Here is a 25,032-nt window from a genome sequence, read left to right on the forward strand (position 1 = left end):
CATGATTGTGAAACATGCGCCGCAATTAAGCAAGCCAAAGGGTTAAAACCTTTGTGGTATGGGGGGCGGTGGTTGAAATATAAATATGGGGAGGCCTGGCAAATTGACTATATCACACTCCCTCAAACCCGTCAGGATAAACTCTATGTGCTTACCATGGTGGAGGCAACCACTGGATGGTTGGAAACATACTCTGTCCCCCATGTCACTGCCCAGAACACTATTCTGGGCCTGTTAAAAACTACCCTGAAAGCAATGGGGGGTGGAACCTTTAAAAACTGGGATAAGCATCTGGCACAAGCTACCTGGTTAGTTAACACCAGGGGATCTATCAATCAAGCTGGCCCTGCTCAGTCAGACCTTCTACATACAGTAGAAGGAGATAAAGTCCCTGTGGTGCATGAAAGGAATCTATTGGGAAAAGCTGTCTGGGTTCTTCCTGCTACGGGCAAAGGTAAACCCATTCGTGGGATTGCTTTTGCTCAGGGACCTGGATGTACTTGGTGGGTGATGTTGCAAGATGGTGAAGTCCAATGTGTCCCTGAAGGTGATCTGATTCTGGGTGAGACTACTTAATTCTGAACTGTAAGTTGTTGCTGCATAAGTGTCTTTCAGGTTAAGACAGTGGTGATGAGACCGGAGCTAGCTTCATCAAGTGGCGTCCAGTAACCTCCTCGAGTCTGACATCTTTAACCTGCAACCCGTGGGCATGAACCATGACAAAAGAGAGACTGCTAGCCAGAGAGACTGCTGAGAGACTGCTAGCCAGATGGAAACCCACAATCCTGAACTAAATGAACTTGATGAACTTTTTGCATAAAGATGAATCATAAACTAGTGATATGTGTGTATATATATTTGAAAATGAAAAGGTAGTGGTGATCTGAGTATGACGTGAATGGTATGGAATAAGGGGTGGAATGTTCTGGTTTGGCCCAAACCAGGCCAATTAGTCTTAGAGAAACCAAGGTCACTGCTAAATTCCTCACTGCTTATGAGTGAAGAGCCGAAGGGGGGTCGCACCTGCAGGGAGGAGCAGACAGGGCAGGTAACCCAAAATTGACCAACAAGGTATTCCATCCCATACACATCATTCTCACTTTCCTATTTATCACTAACCCACTGCCTTCTGGAGGTGGGGCCCAGGAGGGAGGGGCCCTCCTGTCTCCCACTGATTGGTACCAGCTTTGCCAATTCTCCAGTTAAAAGCCTGCAGGTGTGATGGCAGTGGGAGCTACTGCATTTTCCCCTCTGCCTGTGCTGGGGGGAGCAACTCTGCCTGAGGAGGATTTCTAAGCTCTCGATCTTGGTTTTGTATATATTTGATTATTTCTATTATTCTTATTATACTCTTTTTCATTACTATAGTTCATTAAAACTGTTTTAATTTTCCAACCCGTAAGTCTCTCTCCCTTTTCCCTTTCCCTTAGGGTGGGGGGGAGAGGGTTAACAGAGAGCATCTGCCACTGGGTTAATAGCTGGCCCAGCTTTAAACTGTGACAATAATAAATATAAAAATATTATTAAGAGGAATTTTTTTCCTGGATATTTTTAAAAGATAGATTCAATACAGATAAATAAGGACATTCAGTTATATTTAACTTTCTTATGAGTAGTTTGCATAGATGATCTGACCTCTTAAGCAGGGATTTCATGATTCTGATGAGTTGATGTCTATGTTTCTTAAATGTTCATGTTGACATTTTATAAAGCTGAAGGATTTCTTCCACTGATATCGTAAAATGGTAATTCTGATGCTCCAAGGAAATACCTATTAGTATATAAATATGGCAGCATTATTTCCTTGCTAATCCCCACTAAATCTAAGATTTCTTTTTAGTAAACAAGATCATATAATATCCATTAAAAAAAATGGAAGCAAAACTTTAAATTGATATTCAGCTAGTCAACAACTCAATTTGTCTAGGATTAGGAAACAGTTGAAAACTTTTATGACACAACACATCCACTTTATCCAACCCTTGCTTTGTAACAGCAATTGCCATAACTACTAAAATATTTTTTGTATGTTTCCTGCTTCAGCTTCATACACAGAAGCCAGAAATATCTGTTACATGGGAAAAATTATAAGCTGCTACACATACTGTAAAAAGGTGCATGATGATGATTTTGCTCTACTACATATGGTTAAGGAGAGATGAGTGAATACCAGTATCAGTTACTTAGGACTCACATGTACAGAGGTTTATGTAAGTGTCCTGCCTGCTCTAGTCACTTCATTTTAAAAGTCAGGCCATTGAATCTACTCTTTCTCTTGAGGGTATTAATGTCTAAATTTAAGTTTATAAACAGAACAACACTTTAAAATAAATCCTCGAGATGATTTCTGGAGTACTGGTGGATCCAGTCCAAATTTTTAATGATATGGATCAAAGGACCACACTTTCATTATAGAGCCATTCAGGTGAGACAGCGTTAAACTCTTCAGAGAAGAAAGACTGGATTCCGAGAGGTCCTGAACAGTGGGAGCAATGGTCTGAAACAAGCAGGACGGGATTCAGTGGAAGAAAGGGCAAAGTGCTGCAGTTAGCGCAGTAGTCAGCCAGATCCGCACAACTCAAGGAACTGGTGTGCTGGCAGTTTTGAAGGGAAAAAAAGGGCTGAAGGTCATAGAGGACACCACACACATGTGTCAAAGACAACAAACGTTTTCCAGAAATAAAGCAATTTGAGAAGTTGACTGAGAAAACTATCAGGAACTTCAAGTCCCTGCTCAACCCCCTGGCATCTCCTCCCACCTTGCCCACAGCCCAGGACCCATGTCAGCCTGCCCGGGCCATCAGTCCCTGCCCCAATGACAACACAGCAGGGCTGGTCTCCACTCCCACAGCCCTGCCCTGCCTGGCCGTGGGTCATAGAATCATAGAATGATTTCAGTTGGAAGGAACCTTAAAGATCATCTAGTGACAACACCCCTGCCACAGGCAGGGACACCTTTCCACTAGACCAGGTTGCTCAAAGCCCCATCCAACCTGGCCTTAAACACTTCCAGGGAGGGGGCATCCAAAACTTCTCTGGGCAACCTGGTCCAGTGTCTCACCATCGTCACAGTCAAAAATTTCTTCTTAATATCTAATCTAAATCTACCCCCTTTCAGTTTAAAACCATTCCCCCTCATCCTATCAGTACATGCCTTTGTAAAATGTCCCTCTCCATCTTTCCTGTAGGCCTCCTGCGGGTACTGGAAGGCTGCTAGAAGGTCCCTCCAGAGCCTTTCCTTCTCCAGGCTAACAACCCCAACTTGCTCAGCCTCTCTTCATAGGAGAGGTTCTCAAACCCTTTGATGGTCTTCGCAGCCCTCCTCTGGACTTGCTCGAACAGCTCTATGTCCTTCTTATGTTGGGGGCCCCAGAGCTGGATGCAGTACTCCAGGTGTGTTCTCATGAGAGTGGAGTAGAGGGGCAGAATCACCTCCCTTGACCTGCTGGCCGCGCTGCTTTTGAAGCAGCCCAGGACATGATTTGCCTTCTGGGCTGCAAGTACACATTGCCAGCTCATGTTGAACTTCGTATCAGCCATCACCCCCAAGTCCTTCTCCTCAGGTCTGCTCTCAATCCATTCTCCACCCAGCCTGTATTTGTGCTTGGGATTGCCCCGATCCACGTGCAGGACCTTGCGCTTAGCCTCGTTGAACTTCATGCATTTTGCCCGGACCCATCTCTTGAGCCTGTAAAGGTCCCTCTGGATGGTATCCCTTCCATCCAGCGTGTTGACCACACCACATAGTTTAGTGTTGTCAGCAAACTTGCTGATGGCAGACTCAATCCCACTGTCCATGTCACCGTCAAAGACGTTAAACAGGACCTGTCCCCTTGCTGACTCCTGAGGAATGTCACTCATCACTGGTCTCCACTTGGTCATGAGCTGTTGACCGCAACTCTTTGAGTGCGACCATCCAGCCAATTCCTTATCCACTGATTGGTCCATCCATCAAGTCCATGTCTCTCCATTCTAGAGACAAGGATGTCGTGTGGGACAGAGCCAAATTCTCTGCACAAGTCCAGGTAGATGACATCAATAGATGGTCTCGAACCTGATCTTCTCCTCCTAGTTCTTCATCCTACCAGTCCCTACCTTTGCCTTCTGCGACTTGGAGACTGTGGCTAGAGCACTTGCTAGTGAAGATTGAAGAAAAAAAGTCGTTAAGTACCTCAGCCTTCTCCATATCCTGGGTAACCAGGTCTCCCATTTCCTTCCAGAGAGGGCCCACATTTTCCCTAATCTTCCTTTTATTACCAATGTACCTATAGAAGCTGTCCCGCCAAGCCAGGCCCACCTGCAGGTCTGTATCCCAGCCTGGCCTCAGCCTGTCCCCTTCCCCATGGAGGTGTTCAATTCCTAGGGCACCCCGGCTGCCCTGGTCACAGATGGGGAGTGGAACAGGCCTTGGCTGCCAGGCCCTGCCTTGACAGACCCTAGAGGGCCCCCACCACTTCTGACCTCCAGCCCAAGGTTGCTGCAGGTCCCTGCTGCAGATAAGTGCATCACAGACACCCAAAATTAATTTTCAGCATGTGGTAGAATTTCCTATGTGAAAGATTATCTAGTTTTGTGTGTAACACTTCAAGAAAAGTTCTCATTGTCTCTCTCCCGGTCTCTCCAAGTTAGGGATAGTCTGAATAAAAATCCAACTCTTGTGTGTTGTGGGGTTTTTTTCTTTCCCCTCCTTATAAAAACATATACAGAAAAAAAACAAGGAATTAGGAATCAAATTCTACTGATACCAGAATTGTGCTTAAAATGGACACTGTGACTTTATGCATAGTAAAAATATTCTGGTTCAGATGAAATTTTTCACCTAACTATTCCACCAAAATATATGTTTTTTGCACTTTGAAAAAGAAGAAAAATATTGTTTGTATAGATGTATGTCTTGTTTGACATAAGCTAATAACTTAAATTTAGTCCCTTCTACGATAATAAATACAAACTGAAATTTATGACATATTTTCAGATTCCTTTTAATCAGTATTTCAACAAGAATCAATATTAGATAACATAGTAACAGTAAAGTTTATTTTAAAAAACACGTTTAGCAATATTCAGTATAAGTTCTCCAATTTTTATGTTTAATTTAGTGCGATATGTGTAGTACAAACTGGTTTTGAATGGAATTCCGTAATTTATTATTTATATATGGTAGGAATTATGCTGTCAATTATGCTGTCAATTTTTTGACATTTAACGTGATCATTTTCAATGTATTGTTAAGATGGAATTCTGAAGTTCAACTGCATATTCTAAAATTATTTTGCTATTTCACTCTTTTCATAAGAGCAATGGTTAAAATGATAAATGGAAAGTCTCCTCCTTCACAGTAGCCACCGATTTCTAGGAAAAAGTGATTTTGTCCATTTTCAGTAATTTCTGCAGATGCTGAAAACAGCATTTCAGCAAAGGAATTAAGTTTATGACATCCAAATACAGAGGCTAAAACCGTGACCTCCTCAGCTTTAATAGGATTTTTTCTTAGATATGTCTTTTTTCCGCATGTTGGTGAAAGTTTTGTAAATGATGAAGAAAAACTTCTAAATGGAATAAATTATTTAATTAGTAATTGGTCTGTCTGATTCAAAACACAAACAGGTATAAAACAGAAGTATAATAATATTAATAAAAAATTATTTTGTCTAAGCAGTCCTAAGCTGTAAGTATTGTCAGATCTGCTAGAAAGGCCAGATATTGCATGGAGCTCATAGTGCTCTTAAGACACACTCCTATAAATGAACAACTCAGTTAACACAAACTCTTATTTGTTATTCTTCTAATTCCTGCTGTATAGCTACTGGTGGATTTAACTGTCAGATCAAAAACTATTTCCCTTCTGTCACACAAAGAAAGGATGATGTTTTCAAATGTGAAAGTAGGTCTCTACAAATGTTACTGCTATATCCTAGAGTTTCTTATTTGGATTTTCCATAGCTCTCAAAAGTGTCTTTTGCCAGATTAGCTACTTTGGCAAAACCAATCTAATGATGGCATGGTCTATGCCAACCAAAAACAAACAAAAAAACCCCTGACTTTAAAGTTAAATCAGCAAGAATTCTCCTTTTTTGGCATTTTTGGCTACAGCTATTCTAGTAAGCATGCATAGAATGCATCCTGGGCAGAAGCTAGCTGGCACAGAAAAGTCCACATCTAAGGTAATAAACTTTCTCTGCCTCCACACTATGACGGCTACATGCAAAGCCCTATTGGAAATGGTCCCTGTACATTTTGAATACCAGAGTGTGTCTGGGAATTGTTCAGGAGAGTGTTAGTTGCAGTAGGATAAATACATCTTAGGCAAGGATTGAAACATGCCTAATTATATTTCAGTGCTGGGCAGAATCTACTGTACCAGTTACAACTTCTGTGCCTCTACAAAGAATTTCTACAACAAAGCAACATTATTTGTATGTATGAATACAGGTGTTTTTTTTTTATGGTCCTAACTGATGTAAGTATGCTAGCAGAAAATTGTGACGTAGAGCTTGTTAGATCTAATAGCAGAGACAGTACATGAGAAACCTATTCTGCAAAAAAAAAAGCTATAACCATTGCACTGGAGAGATCATAAGTGGTAATGTGTCTTTTCTATGATTTTTTTTAGCAATGTTTACTTCTCTCATGTACTATCAGAACTTTTCAGACTAGCAGCATGAGAGGAAGCAGTGTGTGGCATTACCAGTGATTACAGGAAAAGTGAACCAAGGCCAGGAACTAGAAGACAGTGTGAGAAATTTCCTGCCAAGCAGAGAATCTTGCAGAGCAAAGTCATAGCTGGCTTCCTACTTATCTGGCAGCAGATGATATCAATGACCAGGACTGATGCAAACTTCATATGTAAGCACAAGAAATACAGTTAACACAACAGTCAGTGCACTGCTAAAGCAAAAGGGATCCAGAACCAGGTGCTGGTCACAGAAAAAACCTGCTGTGGTTACTATGCGCCAAAGGACATGACCCCCAGCTGTAGTTGGTATAGCCAAATCAAGTCCTTTAATAGCCACTACTAATGAAGGTCTTCTGATGCTGAATGTCACCATCCCGGTCTCATACTGTAGGAAATGCCTGGTGCTCCTCCCTGGGGCTAAAAACAATGGTAGTGATCTCACCTGTAGGCCATGTCCTCTGATTTCTCCACCGAAAGGGTTGTCAAACATTGGAACAAGCTGCCCAGGGAAGTGGTGGAGTCACCATCCCTGGAGGTATTTAAAAGATGTGTAGATGTGGTGCTTAGGGACATGGTTTAGTGATGGACTTGGTTAATGGTTGGACTTGGTGATCTTAAAGGTCCTTCTCAACCAAAATGATTCTATGATTCTATGGTTCTATGATACAGATGCAGGTTCTTCTCCGGGCATTGCATTAGAGAAGAAGGTGAGTAGTATTCATTGCACCTGGGATGACAAACAGAAGGTGAACAAGGGATTGCACAAATCTCTATACAAGTGAGAGGAAGGGTATTGCTAACACAAAGAACTCTCTAGAATATGAATAATTATGATTTCTTGTAGCAGAAGAAAGGCTTTCTCCAGATTTGAACTGTTTGTCTATGTTAGATTATGTGATTAAAAGCTCATCTCAGTAAACACAAAGGAGCACAGAGGAATAATGATAGCTGAAGGAAACCTGATAAACTAACTGGAGCCACCTGAGCACCCTGGCCCAGGTCCTCCCAGAGCTGTCACAGGTATCATCCCATTGTCCAGCTGTGAAAAGCATTAATATGCATCAATGACAGCTGGGAGTTGCTCTCTAGATCACCTTACAGACTGAGAGAGGTTATTACCTAAGGAGTGTGCACTTCTTGTCAGATGCTGGGGAAGACAGTCTTGGGGTTCTACCAAGACTTATTATGGGATGTTTAGGGAAAAGGACCAAAGGCATGAAAAAGAAGGGAACAAGATGGTTTGAGGAGAAGCCAGCATGGGAAAACAGGTAAAAGAAGGCAAAAAGGGGCCAGTCACATGTAAACAGCTTTCTGATCAATATGCTTGTCGGACCATGTCTTGTGTCTGATCACCGCAGTCTGTCCTTTCTTCTTGCCAAGCTCAATTTCTAACTAATTTCCTTGGTGAAAGGAAACCTAGAGAGCAGATCAAGGCCCTTAGAATAGAGTGGGAAGGATGAGTTCCATTTGAAGGAGTTTCTTGGCTGGGTACTTCAGGTCTTTGGATGGGAAATAGTGCCAAGAAGAACTTAGAAATTATAGTGGTTGATGATTTCATTGAGTGGCACAGAGGCACCTGCTTCCTAGGGTGAACTGTCATTCTAGGGCAGTTTGCCACTTTCCAAAAATCCACATCCATGATCTTGCAGACAGAAACTTCTAAGGATCATTCAGTCACATCATGATGGTCCAGTTATTACTCCTTTCTGCTCATCCATGTGGGCACCAGCAATGTACACAGGGAAAAGCCTCAGCAGATCGAAGGTTTCTGGGGGCAAGGGTGAGACCAACAGGTTCCTGAGTGTTTTTTTCTCTAATCCTTCCAATCAAGGAGACCTGGGTAAGAGCAGACACAGCTGGCAGACCAACACCTGACTGTGTATCCACTGTCACTAAAAACATTTTGGCTTCTTTCATAATTGTGCTTTGTTTCATGATTAAGGAGTACCACTGGGAAGAGATGGAATACACCTAATAAGGAGTGGGGAGAACATACTTGTCTACAAACATGATAACCCAATGCAAAGGCTTTTAACTGTTTACTGGGACTAAGGAATAAAGCCCTGAAGTAATTGATTAAAACATGACAAAAAAGGTAAGAGTGACACTTTCACAATTCCTCTCAGAAAGGGAGAAAGTTTGTAAGATTTTCTCAATCTGTCTGCAAAATTATAGTTAAACTAATGCATAACACTTGAGCAACAAACAAGAAGAACTGGAAGGTTGTGCACGGTGGGAGTGCTATGAATCACTCTAATCATAGGGAACTGGTGTGACAGCATGACCAGAACATTGTTATGGATTGGTATGGGGTACTTAGGAAGGATAGGCAAGGAAGAAGAGGGAAGGGGTTTAACTTTCTGTGAAGGAGCTCCTTGACTGCACAGAGCTTCACTATGAAATTCGGGATATGGCTGTTGAATATCTAGAAATAGACCTGGGGGAACAGTAAAACTGAAGATTTTTTAGTGGGTTCTGTTGCATGCCATGTGAGCAAGAGGATGAAATGGATGTGGCTTTCTAGAGATAAACAGCACAAGTCTCTCTGTAAAAGGCCCTCATCATCATGACAGAATGTCCATCTGCTCAGACTTCTGCAGGCAGGGTAGCATGGCATTGTGAAAGCCATTCATGAAGTTTCCAGGTTGCGTTGCTAACTATTACCTCAGTCAACCAATGAGTGGCTAGTGAGCATTAAAGCTCATCTTGAACATTTGCTCCCAAAGAGGTGGTAAATGTTATCATAGATGGCACCTTCAGTTATAGTGACTACAACATGATTACAATCAGGATTTGATAGAAGGCAAGCAGTAGGTCTAAGACTGGATTTTAGCAAAACAAACACCCTTATCTAAGGAATAGTTAGACAGAATCCCTTGGGAATTAATCATGAAGGGGAAGGTGGCCCAACAGATCTGTCCAGTTATTTAAGGACATTTACATAGATGTCAGGAAGAAAAAACTTCATTGTATAGGAAGATCAAGATTTTCAGTTGAACACTTTTTTAAGCAAAAAGGTTTTAATGAGTGGAAAATTTTGAAGAGTTTTGATTGTTTTGTTGTTTTGTTTTTTTTTTAAGATAATATAAATGGTAGAAACGAGGAGAGATGACAAAGCAAGGGAATAAAAGCATTGCTTCGACACTTAAAATAGAAATTAGAAGGACAAAACCAAGACAGAGGTAAAACTGGTAAGGGACATAAAAAGTAACAAGAAAGAGGTTCTACAAGCATGCTAACAGCAAATGGAAGTTCAGAGAAAATATGGGTCCATTGTTGAATGGAGAAGGCATTCTAGTGAGGGTTGAGACAAAAGCCCAATTACTCAACCCCTTCTTGATTTGTAACCCCCAGAAAAACTCAATCGCAGATCTTTGTGTTAAAAAAAATATTTTGGGAAGGAGAAAGACAGCCAACAGTGGAGAGCAAAATATTTGTGACTACTTAGGGAAGCCAGGTTGATTCACATGTGTTAGGGAGAGTGGGATTCACCTGGATGTGTTGAAAGAGCTCCTGATGAAACTGCAAGGCTGTCATCATCAGTGAAAAATCATAGTTATTGAGAGAGGTCACACATAATGTTGCTCATGTTGCATCCGTCTCTAAGGAAGACAAGAAAACAGACCAATTAAACTAAAGGCTGGTCATCTTCTCCTCCGTCCTTGAAAAGGTCGTGAAGCATGCCCTCTTGAAATCCAGGATGGATTCCAAATGCATGACAGACAAGAAGGTAATCAAATTTACTAAGGGCAGTCTTCCTTGAACAATATAAGTGCTTTCTACGGTTAAATGACTGGCTACAGAGAGAAAGAAACAATAATAGGTGTATCTGAATTTCGAAAAGGCTTTTGAGACCATTTCCCATAACAGTCTCATGTGGAAGCTGAAGAAGTATGCAATGAACAAACAGATTGCTAGAGGAGCTGAAATTTGACTTAACTGCCAGGGTCAAATTATAGCAACCAATATCTCAGCCAGCATTCAATCTGTGGCCAGGAACAAGCACTGTACATCAAGTTCGATGCTGAAGCCAACATTGTTCAATCTCTTTGTAAACAACCTGGATGACAAGACAGAAGGTACCCTCAACAAAATCTGGAGCAGTACTGCTTTGGAGGGTAGTGACTGACACACTGAATGGTAGACCCCCAGCCCTGAAGTACCATGAGTTACTTGACTATTTGACCAACTGAAGCCTCATGAAGTTCAACAAGAAGTACTGCAAAGTTGTATACTTGTAGTAGTATATATCACCACGCACCAGTGCAGACTTGAAAGTAACTAGCTGAGCAGCAGCCTTGCTTGACAAAATCTTGGAGTTATGGTAATTCAGCCAAACTGATTTTGAGACAACAGCGTGCTCTCATTGAAGAGAAGTTACAAATATGATTGAACCAAATTCTGTTATTCATTAGCAGATGGTAAAAAAAGGGCCAGTGGCCTTAAGCCACTTGGGAGGTTGATTCTGGACATTAGGACAAAATCCTTCACCAGGCACGTGGTGCACTACTAAATCAGATTACCCAGAGAGGTGTTACAATCTCTATCCTTGGTGGTTTTCAGACCTTAGCTAGACAAAGCCTTGTATAACCTAATCTAGCATTGGCACTACCCTGATTCAAGGTGTCAGGTTGCAGTAGATAACCTCCCAAAAGATGTAATTTCTAATAGTTGATTCAGAAAGAAGGAAAATCTGATGTCTTTAGGAAGAGGGTAAATCTGGTCTCCTGCCTGTAAGTTCTCCAGCTCTCCCAGTCTCTCAGCTATCAGTTCATTTTCAGAGAAAAGTTAAAGTGAATATAACATCAAATTTTGAAGATATGTTCTCATGTATATAAGGGTGATTCCAGTGTTTCAGCTAAAATAATTTGCCAAGGAGATGCGCCCATAAACAAACACTTTTCCAATTCATAATCTCTGTGAAATAAAAGGGACTAAAAATGCATTCTTCTTTTGGGAGATGAAAAAAGGAAATATAAAACTTCTTATCTTTACCAACCACAAGTTTTCTTCTAATTCAACTTAATATAAAAGACCTCAGCCACCTAATGCACATTTTCTACACTCCACAGGTATCATCACAAACCTTATATAAATAACCTCTGATTTTAAAGAACTTCCATAAAACCCTAGGGATGTAAACACATCCTTAAGCCTTATGAAAAGTGATTGTAGGTTGAAACCTGACAAAGAAGGCAAAATATTGGGGCTATGCAGTGATCTAAATATTTGCCAAAACAATCCCCTTCTGAGAGTTAGGTATGTGGCCAGGGAAAGGAAATGAACTTGTGCAGTTGTAGCTCACAGCTGATGTGTGTCAGAAAGGTCACAGAAGTTTGTAAAAAAACCTATTCCTATATATAAACAAGCTCAGTGTTAGTTCTACAGCAGGACTAGAGTAGTGCAAAGGTGTCTTACATTTTCTTTCTTTTCTGAGATACAGGCCAAGGCCCAGAGTAAGATTCTCATTAAAATGTGTTGTCTCTCCAAAGGTAATTAAACTGCTGTGTGAAATTTAGGAAATTAATATTCTGTTAACATTGTGTTTCTGTAAGCAGAAGGTTAGCACTTTTAAACCATTTATACTGTCTCTGACTTGATCTTAAAAACAGGGGTTTATTTTATTTTTTTTTTAAAAAAAAAGTGCTTACTGCTACAAATGTGCATGAATGTCAAGCCAAAAAAAGTACCATTCTGTTTGTTCAGGTAGGAAATAGACAGGGTCATCTTGGACTAGGGCCAGTGACTTCAGTCAATTATCGTTGCTGTTAATGCTAATGTTAGAGTGGTAATTACCATGAAACATCCATTGAAATTATTCCATGAAAACAATTTCATACCAGCTTGATTACCAGCTGGACTCTCCTGATTGAAATTGGTTAAGTGATAGGCAAGGAAAAGAATTTAAAAAAAATATCAAAAAAACAAAACCCACAAAACAGTCTGCAATCAATTAATGACTCCTTGAGGGATCAGTCGCTGAGTGACTGAAAAACAAAAACAAAGTTATACCTCACATATGAATATGTACCTCTGGTGGTTGTTATTGGTTTATTCTGTATTTTGTTTAGAATGTAATAATAGTCTAGGATAGATCAAGGGTGAAGACAATACAATAGGAATCTTTTACAGGATGAGTATTCATTATTCACACTGAGGAATTGATTATACTCAGATAATAACATAGTTTTTTAGAAGGTTGCTCATTAGTCAAAATATGAATTTTCTTACAAGTATGTAGAACATAGGGCAGAAAACAAAAGCCATCAGTAATCAATCTTGCTTCAGGACTGAAAGTATTATTACCTCGCTAATGTAGCAGGCTACCTGAACAAACAAACCTTGGTAGAAAACCTGCATAGCTAAGCTTTTAAGCAGAGAACATCAGCATGCTACAACCATGCTAGCTAGGACTGAACTAGTATTCTTATGTGAAGTTCAGTGACAGCTGTTGAGTCTACCATGTTCAGATTATATTAATTCAAGTATTTCTACATAAGGCTCAATTGCAGGATGAAGACTCAACTTAAGGGGACATTTTAAGCCATGGCTAAAGTTAATGAGTGGGTTTGTATGTATAAGTAAATGTTTCTGAATCTGTCCCTTCTTCAGGTCATCACATCTGTAGTTTAATCAAGGCTATAAAAGATGATTCAGAAGGAGCTAATGAGTGCTCAGAGCCTTGTTCATTAGCTCATGCAATTTTCAGTAGCTTTGGTGTTGGTGTTTATACAAATATAGAGGGTAATTTTCCATTACTCAGAATAATTCACTGTATATTTTCACACATCTGTTTTATGATGAAATGAGGCCATTGATGATATGACAGTCTAGCTCAAATGTAGATGACTACAGTGTGGATGTAAATATTTGGTAACTGTTCAATCCCCTCGTGCCTATTGACTTCTATAAAGATTCTAAGGTCTAGAAAATATGGTTTAGAATGAAAAAAATCATACATATGATAACAAAACAAGCAAACACCTTGTCCCTTATTCTAGGTCTAAATAAGATATAGAAAATCAGGAAGATTTGAAAAATATCATGTGCACCCCCAAAGTAAACATTTGCTTGACATATGTTTCTAATCAAAAAGCAGGTAGATGAAGAAGAAAAAAGTGGAAAACATAACTAAGAATTATATAACTCAATTTTGTGCAGTCACAAGGAATGCTGCATTCATTTCTGGTTAGCATATTTCAGAAAGATGTGGAACAACACATGGATTTCAAAGTGGATGACAAAAGCAATTGGAAATATATTTGTGGTAAGCAAAACTAAAAAGACTGGGATTTAAAGGAGTTTAAAGGGAAGAGGAATAACAGAGGATGTGACAAGGCACACAAAGCAATCGATAGTAAAGTGAAGACAATTCTAGTATTCCAGTGTCTCTTTTTTTCATTCTACAAGTAGATGAATGAAAAATTTTAAAAAGAAGATGTAGAAGATGGATAATAGTAAACTGTCTTTATTAGCAGGAAAAAAAGCCTATTAGTTTTCTTTACAATCTTCTGTTCAGCAAAATCCGCACTCTGCAAGCCAAGAAAAGCATAGTCAAGGTACATACACATGCAACTGTCTCCTTTTACTTGGTAACAGCCCCTGGGAAATGTCAGCATGTACTCAAATTGTGCAAGAGAGAGCTGCATGCAGTGGTGAAGAGAAATCAGGCTGAAACATCTGTTAACAGTGATATGAGATTGGCTGTGAACCCTTTGCCTTCCTAGCCATGACCACCTTCTTCCCATGAACGTGACAGAAAGAAAGAGATGTTTGTCTAGACAGATCTAGTACAGGTATTTTCAAAGCTCTGGCTGTTGCATTGGTAACAGTATATTGGAAGACTTTCTTGCCATGTTTATTGTTACACGGAAATGAATACACAAGAGCAAGTAAGAGATTTAGTAAATATATAAGTGACTGAAGAGTGCTAATACTGCCCTGGGGCTCCAGTTCATTCTGCCTCTTAAGCCAAATAGCTCAGAGAGTCAGGAGTGTTAAGTGTCCTACACTCCTGTATAATCAACAATGAGACATAGGTACACAAAGTATGCTCCTAATAACTTCTGCTAAGACCTCAGTTAGGTGTGTAAGGTAGCAAGTATATCAACACTTTTTAAGTACGCGTTACAAAATTTAGTGTTTGTGGAGGTGCATAGGCCCTTGAACATAACTTTATTAAATGGTTAAGAAAGAATTGTATATGTATTTTTCTTATTTATATTGTGAAACAATGTTTGCATGTATGTTTGTTTAATGTCATTCTAATTTTTTTCTTATTTGAAATTACCAGTAATATACGTGTTTGAGAAAACAGTAACAGTGAAGACCTGTGTATGATTCTTACGTCACCTTCCATTGTCTTGCATACTATGCTAGTGTATTATAACAATTGTGTTTTGAAATGTTTATGGATATACTGGCTGACACAAGAAGCAGAGTTGAAAATTATGGTGTGTATCATAAAGTATTAACAATTATTCATTGATATTTGCAATAATTTGAAGCTCATCTGTAAAGACTAAGGGGTTTTCTTCCTCTGCTTTTTATGTCTGATTACTACTAAGCCATACAGCCTGTAAACCTTCCCATTCTTTCTTTCGCAGTAAACCATTTATTTTTCATAGTTATTAACATATTTGCTACCTTGCTTTGTCATCTCTGCATAAACCTATCAATGGTAGCAGGTCAAACACTTCTTAAGCTTACACTAACCAAAGTCTCACACTGAATCATGATTTCAGTTAGCCAGAGCCCTTGAACTTGCTTTGGCCAGCCATGATCCATTCAGTCTCACTCTCATTCTTACCAGCTATTTCATCTGCTGAGCACTTAATTGCCACATTAATACACCTCTCACTCCTATTCCCCCATGTATCACCTCTCACTGTTTCTCTCCTCACAGCGAGCCCTCAGATATGTAATTTATTTTTGGTTTAAAAATACTCTGAGGTCCTCACTTCTCTGCTCTCTAAGCTTTGATTTTCACAGAGCAAAAGGCCACTTTGAATAAATCCTAATTATACCAATTTGTCCATTTAAACATTTCATTTTTAAAATTTACAGTGTTTGATTTATACATGAGATTTAGACTTGTATTTTTGCCTGCTTTGCCTAATTACATGAAAACAAGAAACATCTTTTTCCTGATCTTTCTTCAGTCCAGTCCTTTTGGTGGATAAGCATTCAGCAGGTACCAGTCTAACAAACTAAATACTTACCATGGCAACTTTTAATATTGCATTCCACAAAATATAGTGGTTGACATACTGTAGCTGTGTCTGAGATTATTTAAAGACCATCAGAGTGCTTACAAAGGAAGTTAATAAAGTGCCAACTTCATAAAATAGTTTTGTGGTAGATTTTTGTGGGGAAGGGAGAGAAGGAAAGGCTTGAATTCTTCTGCAAGAAACCCCGTTGCTGTGTTTTCAGATAACTTTATATGTTCTATGTAGACCTATGTGCGAACTCATGAAGGTGCCTTTTTTGAAAGGTACCAAATGAACAGCGTTGGTTGGCATGAAAAGCAACTCCTCAATAGGGGCTGAGAAGGTCTGAATCCTCTTTAGGGCTACCATGCTGACTGCTTCCCAATACTAAAATTTGAACAAAGAAGAAATACCTAATGTTAGGATCCCATAGCAGAAGCTGTCTGTTGACCAAACAATATAGAACATAAAAAGCACAAAATGACATGGTTATAAATGCTGTGTTGTCTGACAGGCACAGATACACAGATAAAGTACGTAGGGTAAGAATGTAATTTTTACTATTATACTATTTTGGGTCAGAAATTTAATAAAGTTCTTGGCTCAATCAATGGTCATTTTTATGTCTTGTCTCGCTTAGATCTTTGGCATTGTATTCTGTGAGCAATACATGAAGAGAAGGGAAGAGAAGGGAAGAGAAGGGAAGAGAAGGGAAGAGAAGGGAAGAGAAGAGAAGAGAAGAGAAGAGAAGAGAAGAGAAGAGAAGAGAAGAGAAGAGAAGAGAAGAGAAGAGAAGAGAAGAGAAGAGAAGAGAAGAGAAGAGAAGAGAAGAGAAGAGAAGAGAAGGAAAGCTACAATCAATATTCTCTTGGTTTGTTATTCCATGCTTCTTACAATAATAATCTGTTTCTTAAAGAAGAGGATGAGAAGTCAATGACCAGTTGAAAGATTTTTGCTTCAGATTGATGCGGAAAATGATAGTAGGAGCAGTCATACATTTAATGATTGCAGCAGCAAGTCTCTAGCAAGTTTTGCCTTCACATGCAGCTGGTGGTGGAAAATGTTGCTGAGTCACTGGACGGTCCTCTGCTTAGTCTTTCAACAGCTCATTTATCATAATCCTACAGAGACATAACCTGAAGTACTCAAAAGCCTCAGGCTAAATTTTGTTTCTGGTACTTTTGATGCTTGATCATTAACACCTGGTACATGGAATCAAGGAGAATAGTGATGATCATTGGACATTAGCTGACTATCATAGGCGTTCCCTCCTTGCAAAATGAGAAAACCAAAATGAATGAAAAAACAAATTAAACAAAAAACCCCACACTGAAACCCCCACCTTAAAGCTACTATCTTTTACTATAGAGAAACTATGTAATTTGTATAAACTCCCCAGATTTTTCAGTATTTTCTGTAAGATGTATTCTATGCATTTTGATTTGAGCATTTAAAATCTATATCTACAAAGTTAGTGAATGCTTCTGAAGAAGCCAGTGTTCACACTGGTCAAGGTCATGACCCACTGTACTTCCTCATGTTTTGAAAAATCCATATCGGAGTGCCCTGGTGAAGGTAACACAACAATCAACAACCAAGTATGGAAATAATAAAATCAAGAGTCTGAATTCTGTTGTCCTGCTGATAGCTATGTAAGTATTGGTGATATCACTTGTAATTTCATAGGCATAACAATTAATTAATTAATGTGTTTCTAGATAGAGAACTTTCACCTCTGGAGAGTCTTAGTGGAAACTTGGTGTCAAAGCAGCCACTTTTATTGTATTTCTTCCTGTTGCCTGCAGCAAAGGCCAATATTTGGAGATCTATTCAGTTATGGATTATTTTTCTAATAGTCTTTCTCTTTTTCTATGTTCAAACATCACATTGTGTTTTTTATTTTACGTGGAGAAAATGGCAGGCTCCTACATAGGCACAGGGGTTACTCTCTTTGAGAAGAAAATAATTTTATTTGAGTTTGAAACACTTGAACAGCAAACTCTCTATATCCATAGTTTACCATAGTTCAGATGTCCCATCTGTTAATTTTTAAACAGATGAATAATAAAAGAATAAATATTTTTAACCTATATAAGTCTCATATACTCACAGAGCTAATTATTTTCAATAAAACAATGCATTAGTTTTCAGTGTTAATGGGGCTGACTTATTTATTTAGCCTGTCACTATCAAACAAACTGAACTAAGAGATATTCTGAATTCAGAGATGAATTACAGCTTTCATTTTTCATCTCTGCTGAAGTTCTTTGCAACCTACATTCTGACATGATAAAAAGGAATAAAAAGAAAAAAATAATAATTCTATTTTGATCTCACATCTCAGAAATAATAACTTTTAATATTATGTTCTGTTGATGGTACAGTAACTGTAAGACTCAAAAATAGAAAATGGTCATAACAGGCAAGAAAATGGGAGTAGCTTAGGAGACAGCTATTTCTAAAATGCAATACTGAATACTAAAAAGTAAAACCTGTTTTCATATATATGAATGATACATGCTTCTCGAGGGAAATTATAAAAATTAAATTTAATGTTGGTCTATCTTCATAAACTCTTTTCTCAGCCTACTGTACTTTGTCTCAGCCTTAAGCTTCATATTAACAAAAGGTTTTGTTTTTTTGTTTGTTCTTTTCTTTTTCTGTTTAACATAGAATAGCTTCAATTTCCTTTTAAATGTACTTAGCACCTATCACTTTCTCATGACGTAGTGAAAACTACTGGATATTTTGTGCTTCTGAAGTATCAAAGCACACATATTCCTGGTAATGTAATTGCGTTATTCAGTTCAGTACTATGTTGTAAATGTTTGCTACAGGTTCACCTCATCATTTTTAAGATCATAGCAGTGTTGTTACAACAGTTCAGTAAGAATTGCAGAAAATATTACATCTCACCAAAAATTAAAAATTTCATTTTGTTTTATATTTTGCTGAAAATGTATATATTTTTTATTATTTGGATATAGGTATTTATTGTTGAAAGTTTTATTGATAATCTCAATGTTTCTTCAACTACTGGAATATTTCAAGTACAATAATTTTGAAAATTCTCATTACATTTCACTATAATTCATGAGATAAATTATTGATTTTTCAACCACATATAGTAGTCACTAGAAATGCTTTATATCAGAGGTCAAGTAAATAACAAAAAATGGAAAATGTCTGTAATGGGAAAAACTGTTAAAACTGCTTTCTCAATATGAATAATAATCTCACTACAAAATAAACAGAACTCATCTCTATTTTTTGTTTCAAACTTGATTAATGGAAGATCTTATATGCTGAAATAAGTGCTAGGGTCTATATTTGGAATTACACTTACAGTTATTATTAATATCTATATTTTCTGCGATAAATCAGGATGTAGATAATTTGAAATTTTGTCTGCTCTGTCTCAGAAAGGCTTTTGCATCCAGATTTTTCAAAAGAAAAAGAATGAGGTTTTATTTATCTATACGCTGTAGTTATGAAAGATATTTAGACATAACATCATTCTATTTGTCTAAGTAGTGTTTACCTTAACATGTTCAGTGGCATCTGTAGAATTTTACAAATAGCTAACCAATCTATGTGACATACTTCTAATATGAAGGTGTGTGATCCTGTGTGAGAAGCCTGCCACCCTGTCATGACCAGAATCAAAACACACAATTGCCTCTTTGCAGCTTCATTAGTTAAGTCAATTCTAAACTACATTTGGGGTGAGTTCAATGTTGAGCTTGGTGGCCCAGCTCAAGGAGGATGTGGAAAGGTTAAGGAGTGCAAGAGCATCCCAGGAAGAGGACGGCGGGCAGTGCTGTTCCCTGCCTGTCCTGGGGAAAACGGACAGGCCTAATGCTCCCCGGGTAGTGGAGGATCCTCTTCCTCCTCCACAAGGAGCAGGAGGAGACCTAGAGGATGGGGGGGAATGGAGGCAGGTCCCTGCTCGGAGTGGCAGGCGAATCCCATCCCAACCTTCCTCCCCTCCCCACGTCCCCCTGAAAAATAGGTATGAGGTGCTGGAGCCTGAGCGTCTTCCTGAGTGTCCAGGTGAAAGACCTTCTACGGGGCTATGTAAACAGAAGCAACCAAGTAAGAGGGTTGCAACCAGCTCCAAAAAGGAGAAAAGTAATTGTTATAGGCAACTCCCTGCTAAGGGGAACGGAGGGCCCCATATGCAGGCCAGACCCGACTCACAGGGAAGTCTGCTGCCTCCCTGGGGCTCGGGTAAGGGATGTTGCCAGGAGGATTCCTCAACTGGTGAGGCCCTCTGACTACTACCCACTATTAGTATTCCAGGTGGGTAGGGATGAGATTGAAGAGAGAAGTCCCAGGGCAATCAAAAGGGACTTCAGGGCCCTGGGGCGTTTGGTAAAGGGGGTAGGTGCGCAGGTGATATACTCTTCAATTCCTTTGGTATTTGGTGAAAATAGGAAAAGACTATGAAAGTACAACAGATTAATATGTGGCTAAGAGACTGGTGCCGGAGGTAGGATTTTGGGTTTGTTGACCACGGGGCGGCTTTCATGACACCGGGCCTTCTTATGCCAGATGGGGAACAGCTGAATCAGAAGGGGAAAAGGGTTATGGCCCAGAAGTTGGCAGGGCTGATCAAGAGGTCTTTAAACTAGGTTCGATGGGGGAGGGGGATAAGACCAGGGCAGCCACAAATGAACCTAGGGGTGACAGGCCTGCATCGGGGGCAAGGCCGCTAGCACAGCTGAAGTGTGTTTACACCAATGCACACAGTACGGGTAACAAACAGGAAGAGCTAGAAGCCACTATACAGCAGGAAGGTTATGATGTGGTTGCCATCACAGAAATGTGGTGGGATGACTCTCATGACTGGAGTGCAACTATGGATGGCTATAAGCTCTTTAAGAGGGACAGGCGAAGCAGGAGAGGCGGTGGGGTAGCGCTGTATGTTAGGGAGTGCTTAGACTGTGTCGAAATTGAGGAAGATGGTGAGGATGACAAGGGTGAATGTTTATGGGTGAAGATCAGGGGGAAGGTCGGCAGGGCGGACATTACGGTGGGAGTCTGTTATAGACCACCCAACCAGGATGAGCAGGCGGATGAGGCGTTTTACAAGCGGCTGTCAGAAGCCGCCCGGTCGCCGGCCCTTGTACTTGTGGGCGACATCAACTTGCCGGATGTCTGCTGGAAATACAACATGGCAGAGAGGAAGCAATCTAGGAGGTTCCTAGAATGTGTGGAGGACAATTTCCTCATGCAAGTGGTAAATGAGCCCACTAGAGGAGGGGCCCTGCTTGACCTGTTGTTTGTGAACAGAGAAGGACTAGTGGGAGATGTGAGGGTCGGTGGCCGTCTTGGGAGTAGCGACCATGAAATGTTAGAGATTTCAATAGTGGGGGAAGTAAGGAGGGGCAAGAGTAGAACTTCTGCCTTAGATTTCCGGCGGGCTGACTTTAGCCTGTTTAAGAGGCTGGTGGACCGAGTCCCTTGGGAATCAGTCCTGAAGGGCAAAGGAGTCCAGGAAGGCTGGACATGCTTCAAAAGGGAATTGTTAAATATTCAGGAGCAGGCTGTCCCAGTCTGTAGGAAGGCAAGCCATCGGGGAAAAAGACCGGCCTGGTTAAACAGGGAACTTAGACTAGAACTTAAGGAAAAAAAGAGAGCCTACTTGCTCTGGAAGAAGGGTCGGGTAACTTGGGAGGTCTATAGGGACGTGGCCAGGTCGTGTAGGGAGAAGATTAGAAGGGCCAAAGCTCAATTAGAGCTTGATTTGGCTGCTACAGTCAAAGATAACAAAAAAAGCTTTTACAAATACATCAACAGCAAAAGGAGGGTTAAGGAGAGCCTCCACCACTTGCTGAATGAGGAGGGTAGTGTAGTGTACGGGGATGAGGAAAAGGCAGAGGTGCTCAATGCCTTCTTTGCCTCGGTCTTTAATGTCAAGATCGGTTGTCCTCAGGAGACTCGGCCCCCAGAGTCTGAAGTTAGGGACGGGGGGCTCTGTGAACCTCCCATGATCCAGGAGGAGACGGTTAGTGACCTGCTGTGCCAGTTGGACACCCACAAGGCTATGGGCCCGGATGGGATTCACCTCAGAGTAATGAAGGAACTGGCAAATGAACTTGCCAAACCACTCTTGATTATCTACCGGCAGTCCTGGTTAACTGGAGAAGTTCCAGCTGACTGGAAATTAGCAAACGTAACGCCCATCTACAAGAAGGGTCGGAAGGACGGTCCAGGGAACTATAGGCCTGTTAGCCTGACCTCGGTGCCAGGCAAGGTGATGGAACAGATCATCCTGAGTGCTATTAAACGGCACATGCAGGCCAATCGGGGCATCGGGGAGCGAGCCAACATGGATTCATGAAAGGCAGGTCCTGCTCAACCAACCTGGTCTCCTTCTATGACGAAGTGACCCGCTTAGTAGATGAGGGCAGGGCTGTGGATGTAGTCTATCTAGACTTCAGTAAGGCATTCGACACTGTCTCCCACAGCATCCTCCTAGACAAACTGTCTGCCCGGGGCTTGGATGAGTGGACTCTTTGATGGGTTAAAAACTGGCTGGATGGCCAAGCCCAGAGAGTGGTGGTGAATGGGGCAAAGTCCAACTGGTGGCCAGTCACTAGCAGTGTTCCCCAGGGCTCAGTTCTGGGGCCAGTGTTGTTCAATATCTTTATAGATGATCTAGACGTAGGGATTGCGTGCACCCTCAGTAAATTTGCAGATGACACCAAGCTGGGTGGCAGTGTCGATCTGCTGGAGGGTAGGAAGGCCCTACAGATGGATCTGGACAGGTTAGAGAGATGGGCCGAGACCAACGGCATGATGTTCAACAAGAACAAGTGCCGGGTCTTACACTTCAGTCACAACAACCCCATGCAGCTCTACAGGCTGGGGGAAGAGTGGTTAGAAAGCGGCCCGGCGGAAAGAGACCTGGGGGTGCTGATCGACAACCAGCTAAACATGAGCCAGCAGTGTGCCCAGGTGGCCAAGAAGGCCAATGGCATCCTGGCCTCTATTAGGAATAGTGTAGCCAGCCGGTCTAGGGAAGTGATCATCCCTCTCTACTCGGCACTGGTGAGGCCGCACCTTGAGTACTGTGTTCAGTTCTGGGCCCCGCACTTCAAGAAAGATGTTGAGGTGTTGGAGCGAGTCCAGAGGAGGGTGACCAAGCTGGTGAAGGGTTTGGAGTGTCTGACCTACGAGGAACGGCTGAGGGAGCTGGGGTTGTTTAGCCTGGAGAAGAGGAGGCGCAGAGGTGACCTTATTGTAGTCTACACCTACCTGAAGGGAGGTTGTAGTGAAGTGGGAGTTGGCCTCTTCTCCCGGGCAACTAGCAATAGGACAAGAGGACACAGCCTCAAGCTTCACCAGGGGAGGTTCAGGTTGGACATCAGGAAGAATTTCTTTATAGAAAGGGTTATTAGACATTGGAATGGGCTGCCCAGAGAGGTGGTGGAGTCACCATCTCTGGATGTGTTTAAGAAAAGACTGGACATGGCACTTAGTGCTATGGTCTAGTTGACATGGTGGTGTCAGGGCAGCGGTTGGACTCGATGATCCCTGAGGTCTCTTCCAACCTGGTTGATTCTGTGATTCTGTGATTCTGTGAATGTTCATAAAATGAATAATTGCTGCAGGATCACAATCTCAAGTGATACGCTGTACTAGTATTAGTCAGAATTAGGTACATTGAAAGAAACAGTGAGCAACTGTCCCCACAATCCTCTGTCAGTTCATCTCTATTTTGACCTGCAAACCCCCTGATATTCCATTCCTGGCCTTCCCTTAAGAAAAGACTGACAACTGTGCCAAATAGTGACAGATTGTGTTGTTGATACATAATATGGACATTTATCCCCAAGGGACTGTATAATTACAAGCGTAAAATAGAAATAGGATAAATGAATCAGAAACTAAACTTTTAAAAAGATAGAGATTTTTACTGGGACCTGAGGGAAAACCACACTTGAAAAATATAAAATTTTTTTAAGACATATCCTCATCTCCATGTATCTGCAGACATCAGTACTTTGCTTAATTTTACATGTTTATTCTGAATAAAATACAGTTTTTCTCTCTTACAAAAGCTGTCAACAATGTTTTCTCAGTGTTTTAGCTGTTCACTTTGGTGCCTAAATTTGGATGTGCTTCTTCTCTAGTATTTGCTTTTTCAAACTTTTCTTCCAAAGACTGTTTTTTGTGTGCATTAATAAAGGTTATCTCCATCTTTTCACATACTGTTTGGTTGTTACTTTAGTGTTTGTTTCTTTTTCTCTCTTCTGTAATTCTTTTCCTTTCCATAGCTTTAAGCTTCTTTCTCTCTTTCCTAATCTCAGAGTTGATTCATCAGCCTCTTCAGCTTTAACTTTCTTCTCTTTCTCTCCTGATGTGCTGTTGGTCCATTTCTGTCTTTTCACACGTAGAGATATTTCTTTTCTCTCTTTGTTCTTCTGCTAATTTCTAATAAATTCTTTTTGACATCTATCTTTTTCCTCTTTGCTTCTCTTCATTTACATATACCTTCAGAATATGTTGTTCTTCCTTCAGTGTGTATTGGTTTTGTTTATATTTTCTGCATGGGAAACAGTTAAATGCATTAGAAACATCTTGATGTTAAATAGAAAAAAAAAAGTGGCTTATTAAAATGTTTCTAATTTACTTCAGCTTTGCCAGGCCAGGAAGAAAAATTCTTACTGTAAAGACTACTCATCACGTATTGTGGTGAGAAAGGGGCTGAGAAAGGTGGAAAGCAGCTCTGTGGAGAAGGACCTGGGAGTTCTGCTGGTCAAGAAGTTCACCATGAGCCAACAATGAGCCCTTGTGGTCAAGAAGGCCAATGCTATCCCAGGGTGCATTAGGAAGAGTGTGGCCAGCAGGTCGAGGGAGGTTATCCTTCCCCTCTACAATGTTCTGGTGAGGCCACACCTGGAGTACTGTGTGCAGTTCTGGGCCCCCAACTTCAAGAAAGACAAGGAACTACTGGGGAGAGTCCAGCAGAGGGCTACAAAGATGATTAGAGGACTGCAGCATCTCTCTTATGAGGAGAGGCTGAGGGAGCTGTGTCTCTTTAGTCTGGAGAAGAGAAGACCGAGGAGGGATCTTATCAATACTTACAAATACCTTAGGGGTGGGTGTCAAGAGGATGGTGCCAGACTCTTCTCAGTG

The sequence above is a fragment of the Nyctibius grandis genome, chromosome 2 (genome assembly GCF_013368605.1).
Source record: "Nyctibius grandis isolate bNycGra1 chromosome 2, bNycGra1.pri, whole genome shotgun sequence".
NCBI classification, from domain to species: domain Eukaryota; kingdom Metazoa; phylum Chordata; class Aves; order Nyctibiiformes; family Nyctibiidae; genus Nyctibius; species Nyctibius grandis.